Below are 23,439 nucleotides of genomic sequence, written 5' to 3' on the forward strand. Positions count from 1 at the left end.
TTATATTGAAGAATGGAAAACAAGTCATATAGGGACCAGAATACCATAGATATGCTGTAGTAACCAACCAGAACATCCTAGCAACCACCTATAAATATGCCAAGGATTCAAAATTCCTTTTGGCAACCATCGACAGCAACCAGGCTTTATATTTGCAAGTTTTGCACTGAGAGTGTTGTAGAGCTATAACCCTCTACAATGTGAGTAAATCAGTCACATATGCGACCAAATTTCAGAAGAATAAAAGATCTTTTATTTGCCATTGGCTGGTAAATTGTATGATTTTAGTCGCCTGTAATTGATTTAGAGGCAAAAATGAGTTATTTTCATTGCCTGCTGAGCTTTACGCACCGTGGCTTGGCTGAGAGAGCCCACACTCAACGTGAGGGAAAGAAAGAGCACATGCAGGGCTCGTTGATAGAACTGTCACTGTCCCAATCGGACCAGTGCTGCTTTGTCATGAAAGTTTATCATTTGCAGGTGATTTTATGCCTTGCCAATTTAAACATTCAAGCAGAAGAAAGCGTGCACGAGTTGTTTTTTGCATTGTTTGAGAAGATTTGTGTGTGCCCGCATCCAAAGTGTGTGCCCAGAAAACCGTGTCTGAACCGTGAATACTGAATTGAGCTCTCTTTCACATCTTGCGCTTGAACGGACAAATTCACATGACATTATGTCAAAATGCCCGTCTTGGCGAGTATCCTAGTAAACATCGTTGTGTCTTAAGTGAATGTAGACAGTTGAGAAAGTAAATGCGTTGTAACAGTATATTGGATCCGTGCATTAGTCTTAAAGTGACAGCAACCTAATATTCCTGCAGCTGTCTGTTTTTAAAGGTGCCCTAGAATCAAAAATTGAATTTACCTTGGCATAGTTGAATAACAAGAGTTCAGTACATGGAAAAGACATACAGTGAGTCTCAAACACCATTGTTTCCTCCTTCTTATGTAAATCTCATTTGTTTAAAAGACCTCAGAAGAACAGGCGAATCTCAACATAACACCGACTGTTACGTAACAGTCGGGATCATTAATATGTATGACCCCAAAATTTGCATATGCCAGCCCATGTTCAAGGCATTAGACAAGGGCAGCCAGTATTAACGTCTGGAGCTGTGCACAGCTGAATCATCAGACTAGGTAAGCAAGCAAGAACAATAGCGAAAAATGGCAGCTGGAACAATAATAACTGACATGATCCATGATAACATGATATTTTTAGTGATATTTGTAAATTGTCTATATAATTGTTTCGTTAGCATGTTGCTAATGTACTGTTAAATGTGGTTAAAGTTAACATCATTTCTTACTGTATTCACGGCGACAAGAGCCGTCGCTATTTTCATTTTTAAACACTTGCAACACTTGCAGTGCATGAACACAACTTTCTTTATAAATCTCTCCAAGAGTGTGTAATGTTAGCTTTAGCCACAAAGCACGGCCTCAAACTCAATCAGAATCAAATGTAAACATCCAAATAAATACTATACTCACATGATCCGACGCATGCATGCAGTATGCATGACGAACATCTTGTAAAGATCCATTTGAGGGTTATATTAGCTGTGTGAACTTTGTAAATGCACTGTATTATAGTCGAGAGCTCGGGGGGAAGGGAGCGCGCGATTGAAAGGGGCCACCACAGCCTGAATCGGTGCATAGTTAATGATGCCCCAAAATAGCAGTTAAAAAAATTAATTAAAAAAAATCTATGGGGTATTTGGAGCTGAAACTTCACATCTTGTAAAAACTGGTTCCAGGGCACGTTTAATATAATAAAAATCAGTCAGTACTCTTGACTGAACAACTTTTGTAACTTTAATATATATATATATATATATATATATATATATATATATATATATATATATATATATATATATATATATATATATATAAATAAAGGATTAATCTATTTTTAATTTATACAGTGAAGACTATGCAGTGCTATTTTACATTTGATTACTTTATTCAATTTCTGTACCTAATCTACATCTAACTACTGTTAGATCTACCTGAAAAACCCGAAAAGTACTGTTTATTTAAATGGCATCTTTTCTATTGTGTTTATTTGTGCTATTGCTTGTAGTTACAGTATATTATTTGACTCTGTTTTATTACAGACTGTTTACTTGACTTTAATAGTGTTTGAAATTTATGTATTATGTTATAATTATGTAGAATTTTTTTCATTTGCATTGTTCTTGCATTTCATGTAAAAAGTCTTGTGAGTAAAATAAAAAAACGATAAGCCAATTGCAACTCGAGCCTCAGTTTGTCCGTAGAGGGTTGAGCTATAGGTTTAACTCTAAATGTGTTTAATGCATTTCTTACAGATATTACTGACTGCTGTCAGAGTGTGAATTGCAGTGAAACTTTCAACTCTGTGGTTGATTTTCACAGTTTTTACATAGGTATTCCCATATTAATTTGTGAGTTGTTTGACATTGTGGTGTGTTATGAAGCCACAGAGATGAGTTGTCTTTTTTAGCAATGTGAAATAAGTCTAGTTGATTAAGATTTTCATACACAATAACCATGCTGCAAGTAAACATGAGTGTGAGTAAATGATTACAGAATTTTTACTTTGGGTGAACTGTTTTTTTTTTTTTTTTTTTAAATAACATGTGAATCAAACTTCCAAGCAGTGGCCTGTCAAAGTCTGTGGACAAGCCCATTTTTCCCTTCCAAATGTGACATAAAGTTTCCTGTGTGCATAAGAACAGTAAGTTTAGTGTGAGCGAGGGAAGGAAAACGGCATTTGTTTTCATGGGGAGGAAAAACAGCGCTGTATTCATGATTCAAATAGCCAGTCCCAAACATTGTAAGTTCATTCCCAGGTCGTTTGACCCATGAACTGTAAAGTGGGTAAAGTTCTGAGATCTCCAATCATGCTCTTGATTGAGGCACTTAACCCCAGCTCGCCCCAGGAGGGGACGGTCCCTACTATTAGTGTACCCCAAAATCACTTTGAATGAATAGTATCTGCACAACCGGCGTTCTTTTGCTTGTTCTTCACCGCACGTTCACCTTCCCAGTCCACATTTGTCTCAATCCTACTGAAATTGGTTTAACATAACTCTTTCTGCTGGGGCGTCCCACTGTTTTGTCTGTTTTTGGAGCGTTGCAAAGGAAGATGAATGGTGTTCTCGGTGATGGCTTTAAAGGTTAAGAAAATGTCAGAACAGCAGAGCTATTAGTCTCCTGTGCTCTGACGGACCCTTGAAGGGGCCGTTGACTTCCCCCAGAGATGCGGGATATGATCTATGCATAGTGGTAATTGCTGTCATGTTTGTTGTGTCCGACAGGTCAGGCTGGGCCTTGTGCTCTTTTCTCCAATCAGCCATCTGGTTTTAGGACTGACATTTTACTCTGTCACTTTGTTGGTGTAAGTCATGCAAGATCATTGGTGCAGGGCTGCAACTAACGATTATCTTGATAATCGATTAACCCTCTGGAGTCTGAGGCTGATTTGGGGCCTGGAGAAGTTTTGACATGCCCTGACATTTGTGCTTTTTTCAGTTGTTCATAAACATATTAATGACACAAGTGTCATTACACTGTATTCAGCACAAACTAGGCTACCATAATATGTGAGGAACATGTGTGTACATGTTTGTGTTTTTGAAGGAATAACGTTTATGTGTGGTTACTGAAAAAACAAAAAACTTAAGTCACTGATATAAGGCCAATAAAAGTATATTAAATCTGTGTTCACAAGACTTTTGGGTATTGAAGGTTGTAGACTAGAGTTTTTGCTTCAAAATTATGTAAAAATTATGCTGACTACTCTTTCATTTATAACAATATACAGATTTAGTTTTTGTAAGACACTTTTTGCCAAGAAACACGGTATGCGAGGAGGCGTGAATCTCCATGAATAATGGCTCATTCTCACCTGTGAAGACAAAAGAATTGAATAGTAATGACCTGAAAAGACTTGCATATTAATGAGGCATTTCAGTCAGGTAGGCTGTGAAAAAAAACTTCTGTGATGTCTCAAGCTCATCATGGTATATGAAACATACAGAAAAATTTTATTACAATATAAAATAATGGTTTTATATTATACTTTAAAATATAATGTATTTCTGTGATGCAAAGAGTCTGAATATAGGCTTTTAGTTTAAAAGCATGCACATTTGGAGAAATATAGGATTCTCATATGTTTATGTCAATTTTCTATACAGAGGAGTTATTTTTTATTTAATATTCATTGTTATCTCTATGAGCGCTGGTGTTTGCAATTCATACTGCAGCCGGAGGGCGCTCTGTGCATTTTAGTCCACAAATTCACCTAAGAAGAAGACGATATTCCATGAATGGTGTTTACCAATTCATACTACAGCCGGAGGGCGCTAAAGAAACAAAAACTCACTTAAAACTTATCATTAGAAGAAAAACAAACAGGAATTTACTGAATGTCTTCCAGAGATCGCTAACCATGGCTTTTTCATCCAGATAAACAATTTTCAAGGCAATAAATACATGATTGAGATGATGAATGCATGTGTTGTCTCTGAATTTGCCTGTGAATAGCGCTGGCTCCGTGGGTGTGGCCGCATTAGTGGGTAATGAGCTGAATCACGGACTTCTGACATGGCTCTCTTTTCATACAGATTACATAAACACAGAATGTTTGTTTTCGATTTGACTTGCACGATTTAAAACCTGACATTTCAACGTTTTGTTAGACATAAGTATGAATTTTTTGTGATTAGTATTCACTAAGTTACACTTCATTTTCTGAGAACTATCAGATTGGACTTCGTTCAGAGGGAGATGAGAGATCACGCATCATGTTAGTTTTCTTTATTTTACAAAAAGCACAACATTTTGTTTTTACTCTGAGTGTATACAAATAAAAGGAGATATTCTATAGTTTCAATTGATGTATTACTTATGTCTCTATGACAAAAAATGACAGAGTATTTTAAGTCTGTTTTGCTGCAATGTGAAAAAAAACCTGCAAAACGCGCCGGCGCGTTTTTAGACCTCAGAGTGTTAATATGCCGATAAAGCTGGATGAAAAAAAAGTAATTTTAATAAAAAATAAATTAATTTAAATGCATTATTTACAAAATTGTTTTCCACACCAATGTTGTCCTCCAAACAATGTGCAAAATGTTAACTGGTACAAGGAACACACATTCACCTATAAAGATCAGCAGAAAAAAAAACCAAAACAGCTGTTGCAACAGCATATAGCGGTTTCATAAAGCGGTACCGAACGCCAATTCTACCAAATCTTTCTTCTTCGGACCATTGACTTCACATTCAAACATGTAAGTAGTATCAACTTTAAACGGCTGCTCGCTCTAACGTTAAACTAAATAAATGTGCGATATTAGCATATATATCCACGCATATATAGCATATAATGTTAAACTAGATAAGTGTGCGATATTAGCATTTATATCCAAGTTCGTGCGGAGTGTGGAAGCTGAAATATAGCATGCTTTATTGCACTACATTGAGGCGCCGGCGCGTTCGCTTGTATTTTTTAACTTAAAATACTTCATCATTTTTTGTCATACAGACAAGAATAATACATCATTCTGAACTGTAAAGGGTCTACTTTTATTTGTGTACACTCACAATAATGTGCTTTTGTAAAATAAAGAAAACAAACGGGATATGCTTACTGCCATCTTGGTGTTCCTGAGCAGGAACTCATTGTATAGGCTACTTACGAATATATCGAAACTTGAAACTTCTATTTTTAAACAAACCAATTCGAATTGAAAACAAATACTCTCTGATTATGTAATCCATATTACTGCGGAGATGACGAGTCAGCATCATCAACTTCATATTTGCATCCGACACTGACTCAGAAAATACTAGTTTATTAATAAACAATTAAAATGTTATTTTATAATAATAAACTTATATAAACTTGCTATTTTAAAATTGCTATCTGACACATTCATAATCTGTCACGGTAGCAAACACGGAGACAAGAGACAGATCCAAATGCAGGTAAGTTTAATGGGTAATCCAATATCGTGAATCCATAAACAGGCCAGGGTCAAAATCCAGAGTAGCAGTCCATACAAAAACAGGCACAAAAACAGGGAACAAGAAACAACACAGACCGGGAAATGTGAACTGAAAACTCCATGACTAGAACAGAAACCAACAGGGTATAAATAGACAGACACTGATAACATAATACAAGACAGCTGTGAGTAATGAAGTGATCATGAGATAATGAGTCCGGCAGTGCGTTATGGGTAATGAAGTCCACGGGGTGAAAACAAGAGTCCAGGATGGAGTGCCCTCTAGTGGCTGATAGGGCACTCACACTAATGATCATGACATTACCCCCCCTCAAAGGAGCGGCTACCAGACGCTCCACCAGACAAAAAAGAAAAAAAAACAAAAACACAAAAACTCAGGAGGGAGGTGGACAGGAGGAGGATCAGGGGGAGGGATGGCGGGCCAGGTCCAGAGTCCCCAACAGAAGGCCAGGGCGGTGCTGGAGGAACTGACCAGGCGGGCGCCAGCAGGCCTGGAGTCCTGGCCGATTGCCAGGGTGGCGCTGGAGGAACTAACCAGGCGGGTTCCCGCAGGTCTGGGGTCCAGGCTGAACACCAGGGCGGCACTGGAGGAACTGACCAGGCTGGTTCCAGCGGTTCTGGAGTCCTGGCTGAGTGCCAGGGTGGCGCTGGAGGAACTGACCAGGCGGGCACTGGCAGGTCTGGATTCCTGGCTGAGTGCCAGGGCGGTGCTGGAGGAACAGACCAGGCGGGTCTCAACGGTTCTGGTAGCCTGGGCAGAGGCGGCAGGGCAGAAGGCTTGGACGGCGGCGGCAGGGCAGAAGGCTTGGACGGCGGCGGCAGGACTAGCCAAGGGTGCTTCGTGGCCATATCAGGGCGAGCGGGCAGCTCGGTGACGGCCTCCGTGGCCGTATCAGGGAGAGCGGACAGCTCGGTGACGGTTTCCGTGGCCAGCTCTGGCTGCTCAGGAGGCAGGGCAAGGCGCTTAGTTGGCGCCGGCAGGGCAAGGCGCTTAGTTGGCGCCGGCAGGGCAAGGCGCTTAGTTGGCGCCGGCAGGGCAAGGCGCTTAGTTGGCGCCGGCAGGGCAAGGCGCTTAGTTGGCGCCGGCAGGGCAAGGCGCTTAGTTGGCGCCGGCAGGGCAAGGCGCTTAGTTGGCGCCGGCAGGGCAAGGCGCTTAGTTGGCGCCGGCAGGGCAAGGCGCTTAGTTGGCGCCGGCAGGGCAAGGCGCTTAGTTGGCGCCGGCAGGGCAAGGCGCTTAGTTGGCGCCGGCAGGGCAAGGCGCTTAGTTGGCGCCGGCAGGGCAAGGCGCTTAGTTGGCGCCGGCAGGGCAAGGCGCTTAGTTGGCGCCGGCAGGGCAAGACGCTTAGTTGGCGCCGGCAGGGCAAGGCGCTTAGTTGGCGCCGGCAGGGCAAGGCGCTTAGTTGGCGCCGGCAGGGCAAGGCGCTTAGTTGGCGCCGGCAGGGCAAGGCGCTTCGGTGGCGCCGGCAGGGCAAGGCGCTTGGAGAACCAACGAACAACCTCTAGAGTGGTCTCCAGGCCTTGTAGGATGGAGGAAGCCCTTTTCCTCCTTCTCCTCCGCTTATGAGGGTCAGGCGGTGGCTCACCCAAAATGGACTCACTGGCTGGAGCGGACTTACTGGCTGGAGCGGGCTCTGTAGTGGACTCACTGGCTGGAGCGGGCTCTGGAGTGGACTCACTGGCTGGAGCGGGCTCTGGAGCGGACTCACTGGCTGGAGCGGGCTCTGGAGCGGACTCACTGGCTGGAGCGGGCTCTGGAGTGGACTCACTGGCTGGAGCGGGCTCTGGAGTGGACTCACTGGCTGGAGCGGGCTCTGGAGTGGACTCACTGGCTGGAGCGGGTTCACTGACTGGAGCGGGCTCTGGAGTGGACTCACTGGCTGGAGCGGACTCACTGACTGGAGCGGGCTCTGGAGCGGACTCACTGGCTGGAGCGGGCTCTGGAGCGGACTCACTGGCTGGAGCGGGCTCTGGAGCGGACTCACTGGCTGGAGCGGGTTCACTGACTGGAGCGGGCTCTGGAGAGGGCTCACTGGCTGGAGCGGACTCACTGGCTGGAGTGGACTCTGGAGTGGATTCACTGACTGGAGTGGACTCACTGGCTGGAGCGGACTCTGGAGTGGACTCACTGACTGGAGTGGACTCACTGGCTGGAGCGGACTCTGGAGTGGACTCACTGGCTGGAGTGGACTCACTGGCTGGAGCAGGCTCTGGAGTGGACTCACTGGCTGGAGCGGACTCACTGGCTGGAGCGGACTCACTGGCTGGAGTGGACTCACTGGCTGGAGTGGACTCACTGGCTGGAGCAGGCTCTGGAGTGGACTCACTGACTGGAGTGGACTCACTGGCTGGAGCAGACTCACTGGCTGGAGTGGACTCACTGGCTGGAGCGAACTCTGGAGTGGACTCACTGGCTGGAGCGGGCTCTGGAGTGGATCCCAAACCTTGAAGGATGAAGGAAGCCTTCTTCCTTCTCCTCCTCCTTTTACCGGGGTGAAGCAGAGGTTCAGTGCCCATCTCCTCTATGGCGACTGGAAAGTCTCTACGGTAGGGTACAGGGTGACCAGGTATAGCCCACTGGCTTCTAAATCCAAGATATTTAATGAAGCTCCAGAAATCCAGGATCTGAAGACCCTCCAACTCCCAATGAGGCAGAGGGTCATCCAGGCATCTATTAAAAATTTCCTTCAGAGCGATATCACTATATCCCAGCCCTACTGCCAGGGTCCAAAACAATTGTGCCAAACCACCCACCTCTCTGCCCTGTTGCCTCAGGGTGGTTAGGTTCTCCAGGCGAGCCATCCGTTCCTCCACAGTGGTTGGAGGAGTGATAAAGATTCCCATCCTGCTGGATCCTTAGGTGATGGAGTTTTCTGTCACGGTAGCAAACACGGAGACAAGAGACAGATCCAAATGCAGGTAAGTTTAATGGGTAATCCAATATCGTGAATCCATAAACAGGCCAGGGTCAAAATCCAGAGTAGCAGTCCATACAAAAACAGGCACAAAAACAGGGAACAAGAAACAACACAGACCGGGAAATGTGAACTGAAAACTCCATGACTAGAACAGAAACCAACAGGGTATAAATAGACAGACACTGATAACATAATACAAGACAGCTGTGAGTAATGAAGTGATCATGAGATAATGAGTCCGGCAGTGCGTTATGGGTAATGAAGTCCACGGGGTGAAAACAAGAGTCCAGGATGGAGTGCCCTCTAGTGGCTGATAGGGCACTCACACTAATGATCATGACATTATCATTACTTGACCCTTCGCAAAGACCTGCCCCCCTTAGTTATTGTTGCTTTGTACGACAAGCCATGGTGCCGTCACGCCACACAGAGTGAAAAATACATTGCGGAGCAAAGGGGACACTGACAACATGTCGACAGACAAGACAGAGCAGGTTACTTATGATATTAAACAAAGTCCCAGCTTTCAAACTGTGTATTTTTTTAAGAAATTAAAACAATACAAACCGTTTTGTGGCTGTTTAATGTGTCGTGACAGATTGCTGTAGCGCCTCAGCTCAAGCGGCTCGTGAACCGATCATCTCTTCTTACTAGTTAATTTATAACATCAAATAAACAACATGAACATGAGAAGGAAAGTTGTTTCAAAAGCGGAAAGATGTCAGTACACACCATTTTTCAAGTTTAAGTCCACCGAGGTTAATCTTCTAACTCCTGACTGCTTTGTCAGACAAAATGGCTGATGTAGCGTTATGATTGGTTAGGTCGCTTGTCAATCAAACTTGCCAGTGCTTTGCGGCAAGCTTTATGCGAGTTCTTGAGTGTGAGGCATATATTCCACCCCCCAGTATATTTATGTAATTAAATTAATATAAATGTGCGATTAAGCGAATGAACGATTACTAGTTGACTAGAAAAATCTTTAGTCAGGGACAGCCCTACTGTAAAGTGACATGACTGTTGGATGCAATTAATCGATTAATTCAATAATCAAATTATTATGGAATTTGTCAATGTTATGTTGCAGCTCTACATTGGTGGAAATGCAGATAAATGGACAATCTAATTCTTGTGTTGCTGAAAATGTTGTTGGTCTATGTGAAATGGGGATGTATTTTATGTGTTTTTGGGAAGTTTGTTTGACTGTTTATGTTGTGAATAGTGCACAAAGAAGCTTTGATTCAGGTTTGGTGTCAGTGATGTTGCATGTCGTCAGTTGTGTATCACATGACTGATCGCGTTTCTACAAGTTGGGATTGAAGAGCTACAGCCGAGGAGAAAATATAAACTTAAGTGAATAAAAAGTTAAATTATGGACTTTTTTGGTTGTCCTCTCTCTTCCTTTTTCTCTTTTTCTCTCTGTTTGGATTTCATTTGCTTTATTAACGCTCTTGTGAAGAGATCAACTACTCTTTCTGTTTGTCTGACTCGGGAATCTTCATTCTTGTTATTTTCTCTTATCTTTTTCCTCTGTCCTCTGCCTCTTTCTCTTCGCCTCTGAGGAATCGTAGGCTGTGTAGTTACTGTGTGAACATCTCTGTGTCTCAGGAGATTTTTTTCCTCTCTGGCAGAGAGTTCAGACCTGACTGAATTCCACCTGAGGGTTGAAGAATTCTCTAAATTGCACCATCATTCACTCTCACTCTCTGTTTTTGTTTTGGTCGCTCTCCAGAGTATGATTTTATTGCTCAGCAGTTGCTCTTTCACAGCTCAGGAGACTTAAGGGAGATCACGGTTATGTTTAATTTACATATCAACTTTATTTGTGATGTTTCTCCTTAGGGGAAATAAAAATAGATGCAAATGAGTCAATCATTGACATACAATAAGATTATAGAACTATAAAATCAGTGCATTGCAAAATCTGTATTTTAGTCTTGTCAATATTATTTTTAAACTACATTTTGTTGTATTTATACAGTTTGGTAACTTTTATAGTTGGTATATTTTCTAAAAATAAATCTCTTGTCAATATTTTATGTCAGGGATGTTTTACTGATGTTGTCAAGTTTCATGTGAAAACAAGACCGAAAATACTAATAATTACAGAATGCAAAATAATATAATGCAAAATGTCAATATGCAAGTTAACGCATATTGAGATCTGTTTTTTTAAATTGTTTCTTCTTAACCTCTAGTTGACAAAATGCAAGATGTCTTTTTTCAGGAGACACTTCTAAGCAGGAAACTTCAACAAAAGTCTTCACTTGCTCTCCTTTTTAATCTCATTGTTATCTTGAACACAAGTTTGAGTTATTTAAATTGAGTTATTTATCCCATATGTATTTTTTTCACCTTGCGTATGGGTCTTCATCATGAGTTCCTAAAAAAGAGAAGATGGACTAGTCAACCGGTCCCCTGATGCTGTGCTATCTTGTGGACATCTTGTGATTGCAGCCATCAGACTGACCACAGGAGCTCAGAAATGAGCAGGCAGCCCTGTGAGGTGCATATAAAAAAAAACAACAACCCCAAAATACATATACCAAAAGACCGCTGTACCTTTGTCCTTGAAATACTGCATGCTGAAACACTGCCACTTTATATTTGACAGAAATAATCTTTTTTATTTTTAATTCATTTTGAGTTTGACTTGGCTTTCCAAAAATTTTACCTAATTTCCCCATCTATCTCAATCCCACTTTCTTTCACAAACACCCACATTGCCTGCAGAGAAGAATATGGCACATATCCCGCATACTGCATGTATTTATAAAGAATGATTTTCAAGAATTAAGTTAAATCAGTGGGAGAAATAGAGAGTGGAACGAATAAAGTGTCTAAAAATGTGTGCTGAATTGAGATGATTACAACATAAGTCATGCATTTCACAGTGAGATCATGTTGGCTAAATCTGTTTTGTGTTTCTTCATCCAGTACTCTAGCATGACTTATGATACTGGCATCTGTTCAGACATGACATGTTCATAGTGAACCCCTCGAGAGGGAACACACCCGTGAGGGGCGAACCAAGGACTAATTAACACCAGACTAACGTTAACATACTGTATTCTTGTTTTAGTAGTATTCCTCTTCTTTGTTAATAATGTTGTTTGAATAAACCAATTAGTTGGTCAATCTGTATGTATTTTTGTTTGTTTATTCTATTCTATTCTATTCTATTCTATTCTATTCTATTCTATTCTATTCTATTGATGTTTGTTCGTTTCATCATATTGTTTTATATAAATCAATATTCAGGTTGTTTCCATGCATTTCCATGAAGGTTCAGGCTGATTTATGCTGGTTAGTGCTGATTTGGAAATGATTGATGCTGGTTAGTGTTGTTTTAGCACTGGTTTAGTGCATGCTATTACTGGTCTGATGCTTACCTTACTGGTGTTAACCAGCCTAACCATTTTGTTCACCAGAGAATCATAACAGATGAACCTGGTCAACTATCATGATTGATTAAACTAGTAAAGCAACAGGTTACTGCTAGTTAAGTTGGTCAGCTATTGTAAGTTTGCTGGTTTAGAAGTATGGTGGATTGTTTATGCTGGTTTGGTGCTGGTTCTAGTGCTAGTCAGGCTGGAGGATGAGCAAAGCCATGCTGTCCCACAACACAACAGCATGATCTTCCTTGTCAAGCAGGTTGACTTATTGGTTAAATCAGTAAAGCAGAAGGTTCTTGCTGGTTAAACTGGTCAGTTAATGTGATTTTGCCAGATTAGAAGTTTGGTGGATGGTTTATGTTGGTTAGTGCTAATCTGGAGCTGGTTTATTCTGGTTTAGAGTTGAGTATTACTGGTTTGGTGCTGGTAAAGGCTGGTCTAGCTGGTGGACAAGCTGTCAAAACAGCCAAAATAAAGTCTTTCAGGTCAAGCTAAAGCAACAGGTTCCTGCTGGTTAAGTTGGTCAGCTATTGTGATTTTGTTGATTTAGAAGTTTGGTGGTTGGTTTGTGCTAGTCCATTCTGTTTTAGTGTTAAGTAGTACTGGATTGTCTCTGGTTAGTGCTAGTCAAGCTTGTGGATGAACAAAGCCATGTTGTTGCACAGTAAAACATTAAGCCTGTTGTCCTTCTAGTTAAATGAGTAAAGCAGAATGTTCTTGCTGGTTAAGCAGCTGGTCAGCTAATGTGATTTTGCTGGTTTAGAAATTTGGTGGCTTGTTTATGCTAGTTAGTACTAATCTGGAGCTGGTTTAGAGTTGAGTAGTAATGGTTTGTTGCTGGTTATGGATGGTCAGTGCTAGTCTAGCTGGTGGAAAAGTAAAGCCATGCTGTCCAATAGTAAAAAAAACAAACATGGTATTTCAGGTCAAGCTAAAGCAACAGGCTCTTGCTGGTTAAGTTTTTCAGCTTTTTTGATTTTGCTGATTTAGAAGTTTGGTGGTTGATTTATGTTGGTCCATTCTGGTTAAGTAGTACTGGATTAGTGATTAGTTAAGGCTGGTTAGTGCAGGTCAAGCTTGTGGACGAGCAAAAGCCAAGCTGTCAAGCAGCAAATCAATATGGTCTTCCTTGTCAAGCTTGTTGACTTTCTGGTTAAATCAGTAAAGCAGAAAGCTGTGATTTTGCTGGTACAGAATGCTGGATAAGCTGGTAAAAAATAGTCTTACTGATTAAGAATTTAGCATACCAGTTATGTATGTTTAAAAAGCATGTTAGTGTTATTCAAGTCTATGTTTCAAGTCAGTCTGACTGTGCTTTGCTTGTACCATATGTTTTAAACTTTTAGCTCAACAAAACTGACTGAATGTTCCCCTGTGCAGTTCAGAGAACTTTTGACTTTATGTTGACTTTATGGATCCAGCACAACTCCTGCATAACATATCATCCTTTCCCTCACTCACCTCTGAGAATAAATGAATATCTAATTTCAGTCTGCTGAATTAAGCGACTCAGTTGAATGGAGCTACAAATGAATGGATGAATGAGTGGGTGAATTGGATGATCTCGAGAGAAAGTCATACAAAAGTTGAATTCAAAATCAACCCCCCCATTGCGTATTGTGTTTTTGTGTGTGACGGGGGCCTGGAGATGGAGGGAAAAGGAATAATGACAAGAGGGGAATGAACATGTTTCTTGATCTCTTTTCACCTATTATCACTGTGAAATGTCAAATTTGAATTGATTGAAAAGAAAATTATGGGATGTTGTGGGGGGAGGGGTGTTGTTGCCACAGAAACTAGACCACTGCTTCTCAAAGTGCTGTCCTCAGCAAATGAGTAAGCAAAGGTTTCATGTGGAATTGTCCCAAAAAGACACTGAAGTCACACTTAAAAATGCCTGAATCTACCTGCATTAAATAACAAAATATCAAACCAAATGACATTTATTTTAAAGAAAAAAGCACACTTATTAAGCAGAACATTTCACTGACATTTTGTTAAGTCTTAAGTGATAAAACAGTGGGGCTTAGTCAGGAAAGATGGCATATGTAATTTGACATGCATGAAAATGAGCTGTGAAGGATAGACATACAGTCTGTTCAATGGGTCGTAATTGTATTGTTTTGAGGTTTTAGGTTATGTATAGACATAGTTATAGTGACTTTTATTGACTTGATTAAAATACAATCCTTTGAACGGTCTGTACTTCTGTAAATGACAGCCTTGCTTTTATTCATGTCAAATTATGTAAATAAATATGGCATCTAAGATTGATATATTAAGGCTGTCAAAAATTTACTAATTCACAATGATTTTTGCTGGCCATATAAAAATAATTCAGGATTCTGAATATTGTCATGATGGGTGAAAAGAAATTAATACTTTTATTCAGCGAGGACTCATTAAGTTGATAAAAAGTGACAGTACAGACATTTATAAAATATTCCTATTTCAAATAAATGCTGTTTTTTAACTTTCAATTCAGTAAAGAATACAGCTTTGCATCACTAAATTGCATTTCAAAAAATATATTCAAATAGAAAACAGCTGTTTTAAATTGTAGTAATATTTCACAATGTTACTGTTTTTACTGTATTTTTTAACATTTAAAAAATCTTGCAGACCCCAAACTTTTGAACAGTAGTGTATATATTGTATAAGCAAAATTAAATAAGATTAATGTTAATTAAGACAAGAAATATGACACTTGTGAAATTTTAATGGATCTTTTTGATCTATAAACATTACCTGTTTACTCTACTAGAACACCTGTGTGAACTTGAGGAGTCTTAATCTTGTGTGCTTGGTGGGTTTTAGTCAATGTTTTTGGTAATTTTTAGTGGATTTATGAAAAAAAAACTAGCATTTGAGCACAGATGTTACTTGCTTTCTTATTTTGTAACAAATGCAGTGGCATCCCGACAAGTACACATCTGAGGTGCACCAGCCTCAGTTTGGGAACAGTTCGAGGAATTTTAACCCTTTCTTTGCCTGCGTCTGCTCGTTACAGATGCTGCACACAAATACGTTCTCGTGCACAGCCGCCATGCCCCCAGCAGCCTCCCTCCATTGAGAAAGTTAACAGTTTGTTTTTCACAGGGCTGAATGCTTCACTGCACACATTACTGAAGCCCCTTCATCTCCCCCCTTTACTCTGGACGCAGCCCGTCCGTGAGAGGCTGACTAAAATTATTTCTCTCTCTCTCTCTGTCTTTCTGTAAGGATTCTGTTAAACAGATCTGAAGTCTATCGGATGCGCTCCTCTGGAATGAGCCCTTGCTGACACCTTACTCCTGGTGAGTACACTCTTTTTTTTCCCTCCTCATCTGTCCATTCGTGGACAAAACTATCCACTTCCTATGAATCTTTTCATCTTGTTGCAATGTGCTTTTCCTTCTTCTTTTTGTCCTGGAAGCAATTTTGCCCACATGTCTTCCCTCCCCTCGTGTCCTCCCGTATCTTTTCCAATTTCTTCCTCTCTCCGTGCTCCATCCCGTCTTCCGTCTCTCTCTCTCTCTCTGTCTCTGTCCCCTCCCTCTCTCCGTGTCTTTGTTGAGGTATTCTGATAAACAGTTTGGCCGTCATCTCCAGACCTCCCCCATTGTGTGTCCAATTCTCTTTGTTCTCTCAGCCTGTGGCGCTGGCCTGAGTGTGTGTTTGTGATTGACCACTTCAAGTGTGTCTGTGTTTGCCTGAATAGATCGAGCTGCTATGCAAGAATTTAACCGTATTGTCCATAGTGTCACTGCATTTTGATTCTTTTTGTGTCTGTCTGTCTGTCTGTCTCCCCTCTTCTGTCTTTTTCAGTTCAGTTAAATTTAATTTCAGTTAATTAGATTTTGTTGTCGTTTCAGTCTATTTTGTCATTTCTGTCTCCTTGTTCTGTTTATTTCAGATCAGTTCTTTTCTTTTACTTGAAGTCTTTTTTCATTTCTGTGTAATTAAATTAGTCTTTGTTGTCATGACAGTTCATTTTGTTGTTCTGTTCCGTCTGTGTCTCCATATTCTCTCAACTCATTTCAAATCAATTTCATTTTAATTCCGTTTAATTCATTTTTGCTTTTAATCGTATTAAAGTTTTTATTTATAAGTTTGTGTTCAGCAAGATGTTTTTTAAAGAAATTAAATTCATTAAATTGATTAAAAGTGTCAGTAAGGACATTTATAATGTTAAAAAAGATTTCTATTTCAAATAAATGCTGTTTTTTTTTTTTACTTTCTGTTCGGGAAAGAATCCTGAAAAAAATGCATCATGGTTTCCACAAAAATAAGAAGTAGCACAACTGTTTTTAACATTGATAATAATCAGAAATGTTTCTTGAGCAGCAAATAGAATGATTTCTGAAGTAATGAGAATGATGCTGAAAATTCAGCTTTGATAACAGGAATAAATTACATTTTAAAATATATTAAAATAGAAAACAGGTATTTTAATTTGTAATAATATTTCACAATATTACTGTTTTTACTGATTTTGATCAAATAAATGCAGCCTTGGTGAGCATGACGGACAACGTTAACTATCTTACCGACCCCAATCTTTTGAACGATTGTGCATATATACTTTTTTATAGAAATTTAAATGTATAACAATATATAATAATTTTTTACAGCATTTATTAATCTTGGTTGATTTATCATTTTATAAATGTTTATAATTTATAAATTCTTCAAGGGCAATTCATGTGGTTCATTAATGTTAACGGATGTGGAAATTAACATTAAACAAGTTTATTAAATGCTGTAAAAGTGTTATGTTTATTGTTGGATTAAACTGACTATTGCATTAACTAACATATATTAATGTAGTTTTTATTGAAAGTGTTTGGAAATTCTTCTTTTATTTGAAAGGTTTATGAACTGCTTTATAAATATAAATAGGTGGCTGTAGGAATTTCATAACAGAATTATTTGCAAAAAGAAAACTTAAACAACTATGATAATGAAAATTAATGGATCTGCAAGAACTCTCTAAGTTCATGTCGTCCATTATTCAGGTGTACAACGATTCAGGAACAAATTTGCAAATATCATACAGCTGTAAGCTATGATTTTTGTTTCAAGCTTCTGAAGTTAATTTAAACCTTCTTTTTCCCTTTTAAATCTGTTTAGTACACCGAATTATCAAAATCGTTGCTTCTGTCACAAATCTGATGTTGTTAAATGGCACAAAGAGAATGAGAGATGGACAGAGAAAGGGAGAATGAGAGAATGAGTGAAACGTGAATGGCGTGAGGATGGACACAATAAAAAGGCCGGTCTTGTTGCCGTGCTGTTTAAGATTCTGCCTGGTGTCGGGTCCGTGGTCAGGGCTGAGTGAAAGTGCTCAGCTTTGGCGGATGACCACGTGCTCGCTCAGAGCGCCTGTAAAGCTCAACGGACTTCATTCACGTGCTAAAGAGCCTCTGCTTTGGCAGATAGTTGGCCGGTCTCACAGAGAAGGCTTTCACGCAGAGACAGTGAAGGAGTGGAAGGTTTGGGGGAAAAAAATGGCAAACAAGGACACATCTGAGAAGGCAAACACTTTCAGAGATACAACAAATATCCGTGGAACGGCTTCATTCTAACTGCTAATTTACAGCTTGGGTCATTCTCACTGTACGTCTAGCTCAGGTTGGCGTTGGCTCTTTGCCGACAGTGGTTGCTGGCCTGTCTTAGTGTCCTAACTAGGGTAGTGCACGGACCTCCAGCTGCGTGAATGGGAATACAGTTCATTTGGGGTCTCTTTTTGGGGATAAAGGTTTCGGTTGTGTGACCCTTTTCAGCGCTTAGAAGAAATGGTGGGGATTGATGGTGGCTGGGCTCCCATGAGCGAAAACTGCATGTTCTCTGTAGGCGATGTCAAAGAGCATGTTTGTTGAAGAGTTTATTTATTTTTTTATCTTTTTTTTTTTTTTTTTTTTTTTTTCACTGAGTCTAGCTAGGCAAATTAACTTCAATTGGATGCACTCTGCAAATGATGAATTTTAAGTCTAGCACATGTGCAAGAACACTGATGGCAGTTTCTTGTTTTCTGTCATGTTGATGACACTATACACAAGTAATCACAGACTACGGACTTCATTCATGAAATGCAAACAGAACAAATTTCTTATGGAAATTGTTGCACTGAATAGAATGTGACATTTACGTAAGCATGGTTTGACAGGTGATTTATACAGAAAATTGTGCATGCATTTCATGAATGAGGCTGTAGATGCATTAGTTATCATTCTCCTAACAACATGCAAACAAACATCATCAAACAACATCAACAACGTCTTGCCGTTGTTTTAAAAGAGACAATTTTTCATTTCATATAGACAAGTTTTCCCCTGCTAGTCCTTTTTTTGCCCTTCTCTCACATCTCCTCTTGCAGACTTATTGTCTGTATCTTTGCGCAAACTTTAGATTTTTTTTAAAAAATTGATGTCGTAAATTTGTGCAGTGTACTGTGTTAATATGAAGAAATTTTCAGTGTTGATTTTTCGCAGGTGTTTTGACCATATTTTGAATTGTGCATTGCATTGTGATGTGTTTTAGGTTTAAAGGAAATTAATTAAATGAATGGATTATGTCCTGACAGAAAATTACCAGTAATGTTTCACTTTCTGTTCCATTTCCGTTTTTCAACATATTTTTTTAGCCTCACAGTATAAATGAGGTCAAATTTTTTTTTTTTACTTTAAAACAGTGAATAAATCAAATTACGAGCAGAAGTTATCATATTAAATAAAAGATTATGAAGACAAACAGTTTTTTTTCTTTGGAATAATGTGTGCCATAGGGCTGTCAAATTAAAATTAGAATTTCGAATATTTGACGAATTTGAAATAAAAATCCACATTCGAATGCAAAAATGCCGCATTTGAATTTTAGGTGTGCTCATGTCACGCCACCACAGCTTGAATCTGTCTACACTGGATGCAACAAAGCAGCCATTGTAAATCCATTTGTTCTTAATGCCAGAAATAGCGTGAATGCTTGAAGTACGTCAGAAATAGAACCGGGCATAGAGATTTGTTGTGTCGCTTCACACTGCATCCAGTGTAGACAGCATCGTTCACTGTCTTTTGTCGCGTTGTGCCGCTTGTATCTGGTGGAGACACGGTGTCAGGCAGACAAGATGATGTATGACACTACGTCATGATGACGTAGGAGTTGTTGTTGCATTTCAATTTTTTTGTTAGTTTATCCAGTTGAACCCACTTAATGCAGCTGCATTGTTCATTCAAAACATTGCGAAAATAGAGATGAGAACAGATGCGGAGAAGATCTTGGTTATGTCAAAAAGCTGTTCACACAGAACACATTTTCTGTGCTGCTTTTCCGTTGTTTTCTATGTAAACAAATGCTAGACGGACATCTTTGACCATTACTCTTGCATCTTGCAACAGAGAGTCGCATGTTTAGAAAGCCATGTAAAGTTAAAAGAAGTTCAACTTTTAAAAAACTTTTAAAGTGACTGTTTTTTTCCCCCATTCCACTGTAAATGCTGTTTGTTCATAATTGTCTATGCAATTTATTAAATTATATTTGATTTATAAATGTTTTTTTAAATGTTAACATTAATATTTTCCTCATTGCACTTTCTTGTGGCCTCAGGAGACAAGCCGAACATTTTTTCCCCTAACTGAAATTATGCCTTTTAAAATCGAATATAATTTAAATATTTCTAATATTTAAGAATAAAATTTGAATTTAGTTTTTCAGCCATTTTGACAGCCCTAGCCATTCACAGTAATTGCAGGAATTAAATAGGGTCCAATTTGATTTCATATGGACTTTAATTAGCTTAATCAACTAGACTTTCTTGTTCAGCCAAAAAGGTAATGTGAACAGCTCAGTTGTTTTGTAACATCTGTACTAAACTGACTGGACTGTCTTGACTTTCCTGAGTTCACCTTGAAATGCTTCCTGCAGTCACAGCAGCTCATTATCACTTTCTTGTCTTCCTTTATAACTTCCCTCCCTCTTGCTTTTTTTTTCCTGACGGAGGATAATTAAAGAAGAATAGAGTCTATAAACCCTCTGTATCAGCAGCCTGATGCTGCAGTGGTTGTAAAGTAGTGACACAGTGAGACAGAGTTTATCTGAGACCATCTATTGTGGATTAGCATTAATCCTTGTGTTTATTCTATACTGTTTACACAGGTCAGTCATGGATTAGATGTCTTTCAGTAATGTGCTTGAGGATAGCATCTGTGATCACAATCTGACTTTTTTGGCAGAATTTTCACTCAACGCCCTTTATATTTGCACTCTCACTCATTGTCCTTGATACATGCGAAACTTAATATCCAAGGAATTCTGTTGTTTGTACATTGCACAATCTAAGAGTGTTGAAGGAATGTACCGGGTTGAGTACAACTTTTATTAACAGCATCTGTGGTCTGCTTTTGATTGCCACATCATTTTCGATTTGTCCCTCAGTTTGTCAAAACAAATGTTGCGTTTAAGTTACATCACTTACGGTGGAAGGCAAAGCAGGGTTTAAAAACAGAAATATGAAAACTTGTATTTTCTGTTAAAGAACTTTAAAGATTCTGTTAAAGAATCTGTTTAAAAATATGTGTGTTAGCTGTAATATCTAAATCACATCTAAATCTGTCTTCTAGTGAGACTACTTTTCTAGGCAGATGAATGTCTAGTTATTATGCATTACTGGCGTAACCTTTGTAGAAAAAGTTTGCTCCATTTAAACAGTACTTTGTGGATAGTTGTACTACTTTTCAAAAGTCTTGGGTCAGTAAGGTTTTTTTAAGAAATTAATACTTTTATTGAGCAAAGACACATTAAACTGGTCGATAGTGACTGTAAAGACATTTGCTGTGTTAAAAAAAGATATCTATTTCAGATAAATGCTGTTCTTTTGAACTTTCTATTCATCAAAAAATCCTGAAAATAAAATATATCATAGTTGTAAACAAAACTATTAAGCAGCACAACTGTTTTCAACATTCATAATAATAATAATAAGAAAGGTTTCAGATCAGTATATTAGAATTTCTGAAGGATCTCTGAAAATTCAGCTTTGCATCACAGGAATAAATTACATTTTACAATAAATTCAAATAGAAAACAGTTATTTTAAATTGTAACAATATTTCACAATATTACTGTTTTTACTGATTTTTTTTTTTTTAAATGAAATAAATGCAGCTTTGGTGAGCATATTAGACTTCTTTGAAAAACATTAATAAGCACTAAAATTAACTAACTATTAAGGTTTGGATAATTTTCCAACAAACAAAATGTAAAAATAAAATGTTTTCAAATGCATGAAAAGTTTTTATTCAAGTCATTGGTTGCTATTTCTGGTACTTTCAATACAGTGTATATTTTAAAATATATTTGTAAATGCATTACTATATACACAAGTTTTGTTTCTTTATACAAACTGAGAGAACTCAAGTTTACTTTCTGTGGTAATTGACAACATGCTTAAGTTGTATTGACCGGAACATTGCTTAAAAAAATATTTGGCTCTTTTTACACATAAATCACATTTAGGACACACACGCACAAACACCATAGAGGTCATTTTGCACTCACGTCCTGAACTTTGAACCTTGTCTTACGACACTGCTTTAGAGGGAACCATGGGAGTCCAGGGTAGGAACTGCCAGTGCAGTTTGTAATTCCACATAAAGGCCTTTAAATCTCTTAGTCTGGATTAGACTGGGCTGACGAGACGACAACACATTACTGCAGAGACCTCCAGGATGCCAAATACCTACTGGCCTGACAATCACAACCTCTTTTTCTGCATAAAGGTTAAGTCATTTTGAGTCTCCCATTAGATATTGAAGAGATTCTTTGATCATACAGAACCTACATGTGGGAGAACAGAAGTGAGAGGAGAGCAGAAACTGAGGTGGGAAAGCATTGGGAACATGAAAGTACAGTCCATCTTACAAGTTTTATAAGACAGAATCTAATACTGCCTTTTTAAGAAAATGAAAAGAATATTTGAACTATTTGAAATTGTTCAGTTCATTTTTTGGACAACTGAATATAACCTGAAGACATGAGTTTTATCAAAAACCTTTTACTTACTGTACATGTAAAAACATTTCATAATTTCCATATTCATTTAGAATCAAACGTCATTATGTTAACTAGCAGTTTTGTAAATTACCATTCAAAAGTTTGGGGTTGGTAAGATTTTTTTAAAATATTTTTGAAAGAAGTTTCTTATGCTTGTTAAAGCTGCATTTATTTGATGAAAAATACAGTAAAAAACTGAAATATATTATTACAGTTTTCTATTTGAATGTATTTTAAAATGCAATTTATTCCTGTGATTAAAGCTGAATTTTCAGTTGTGCTGCTTTATATTTTTGTGGAAACAGTAATACATTTTTTCATGATTCTTTGATGAAGTAAAAAAAAAACAGTAATTATTAGAAATAGAAATCTTTTGCAGCATTACAAATCTCTTAACTGTCACTTTTGATCGATGTAATGCAGCCTTGCTGAAAAAAGTATTAATTTCTTTTAAAAAAAAAATCTTATTGGCCCCAAACTGTTTAACGGTAGTTTATGCATTTATATATATGGAATAGACAGAAAGTATTTCGACAAAACCTGAGTAGAAGTGAAACCTCATTTCGTTTAGTTCATAATCTAATGTTCTTTTAAATCAGTGATTGATTTAGTGGGTTTTGTAGTACTTTGCAGAGGCAAGAAACAAACTGCCTCTAAACCAGGTGTTACCTCATGCAATGTCACAATGTTGTGTGGAAACAACACGGGGACATTTGACATGGGCCTGAAAAATTGAGGTACCCTTGTGAATTACCAATAAACATCTTTAAATATCTGGAGTAACTTGAGTAACCCGCATTGTTTGAATTGTTCACTTAGTCTAATCTAGTTAGAAGAGTTGTCAGTTCATTATTAACCTGTTCTGACCCCAAGGATATCTGTGTGTGATTGGTGCTTGTGTGTGCATTTGTGTCTGTCATCCATCTTTGACCTTATTTATTCATCTTGTTCTTTCATATCTCCTCTTTTAACACAAAAGGAATTGGCCCAGACGGGCCATCAGTGGCCCACCTAGTCTGCCCATTGTGTGACCCGGGCCTCCCCTTTGGTGCATTTGTCACTGCCATTATGGCTTTCA

At 38.8% G+C, this 23,439-nt stretch overlaps 1 protein-coding gene across 4 annotated transcripts in view; it reads left to right on the forward strand.

Moving 5' to 3' along the window:
- Positions 1–23,439, forward strand: part of sema5bb (sema domain, seven thrombospondin repeats (type 1 and type 1-like), transmembrane domain (TM) and short cytoplasmic domain, (semaphorin) 5Bb) — an 80,816-nt gene that overhangs the window by 13,966 nt on the left and 43,411 nt on the right. For 2 of the 4 annotated variants that reach the window (XM_048200209.1, XM_048200210.1), the window contains exon 2: positions 15,555–15,628. The exons of 1 other annotated variant lie outside the window; for it this stretch is intronic. The gene's annotated coding sequence lies outside the window, so the exon portion shown is untranslated. Of the gene's footprint in view, positions 1–15,554; positions 15,629–21,516; positions 22,088–23,439 lie in introns of those variants that run through there. One more of the 4 variants, XM_048200211.1, reaches the window with a different exon arrangement.

The sequence above is a fragment of the Megalobrama amblycephala genome, linkage group LG8 (genome assembly GCF_018812025.1).
Source record: "Megalobrama amblycephala isolate DHTTF-2021 linkage group LG8, ASM1881202v1, whole genome shotgun sequence".
Classification (NCBI taxonomy): Eukaryota; Metazoa; Chordata; class Actinopteri; order Cypriniformes; family Xenocyprididae; genus Megalobrama; species Megalobrama amblycephala.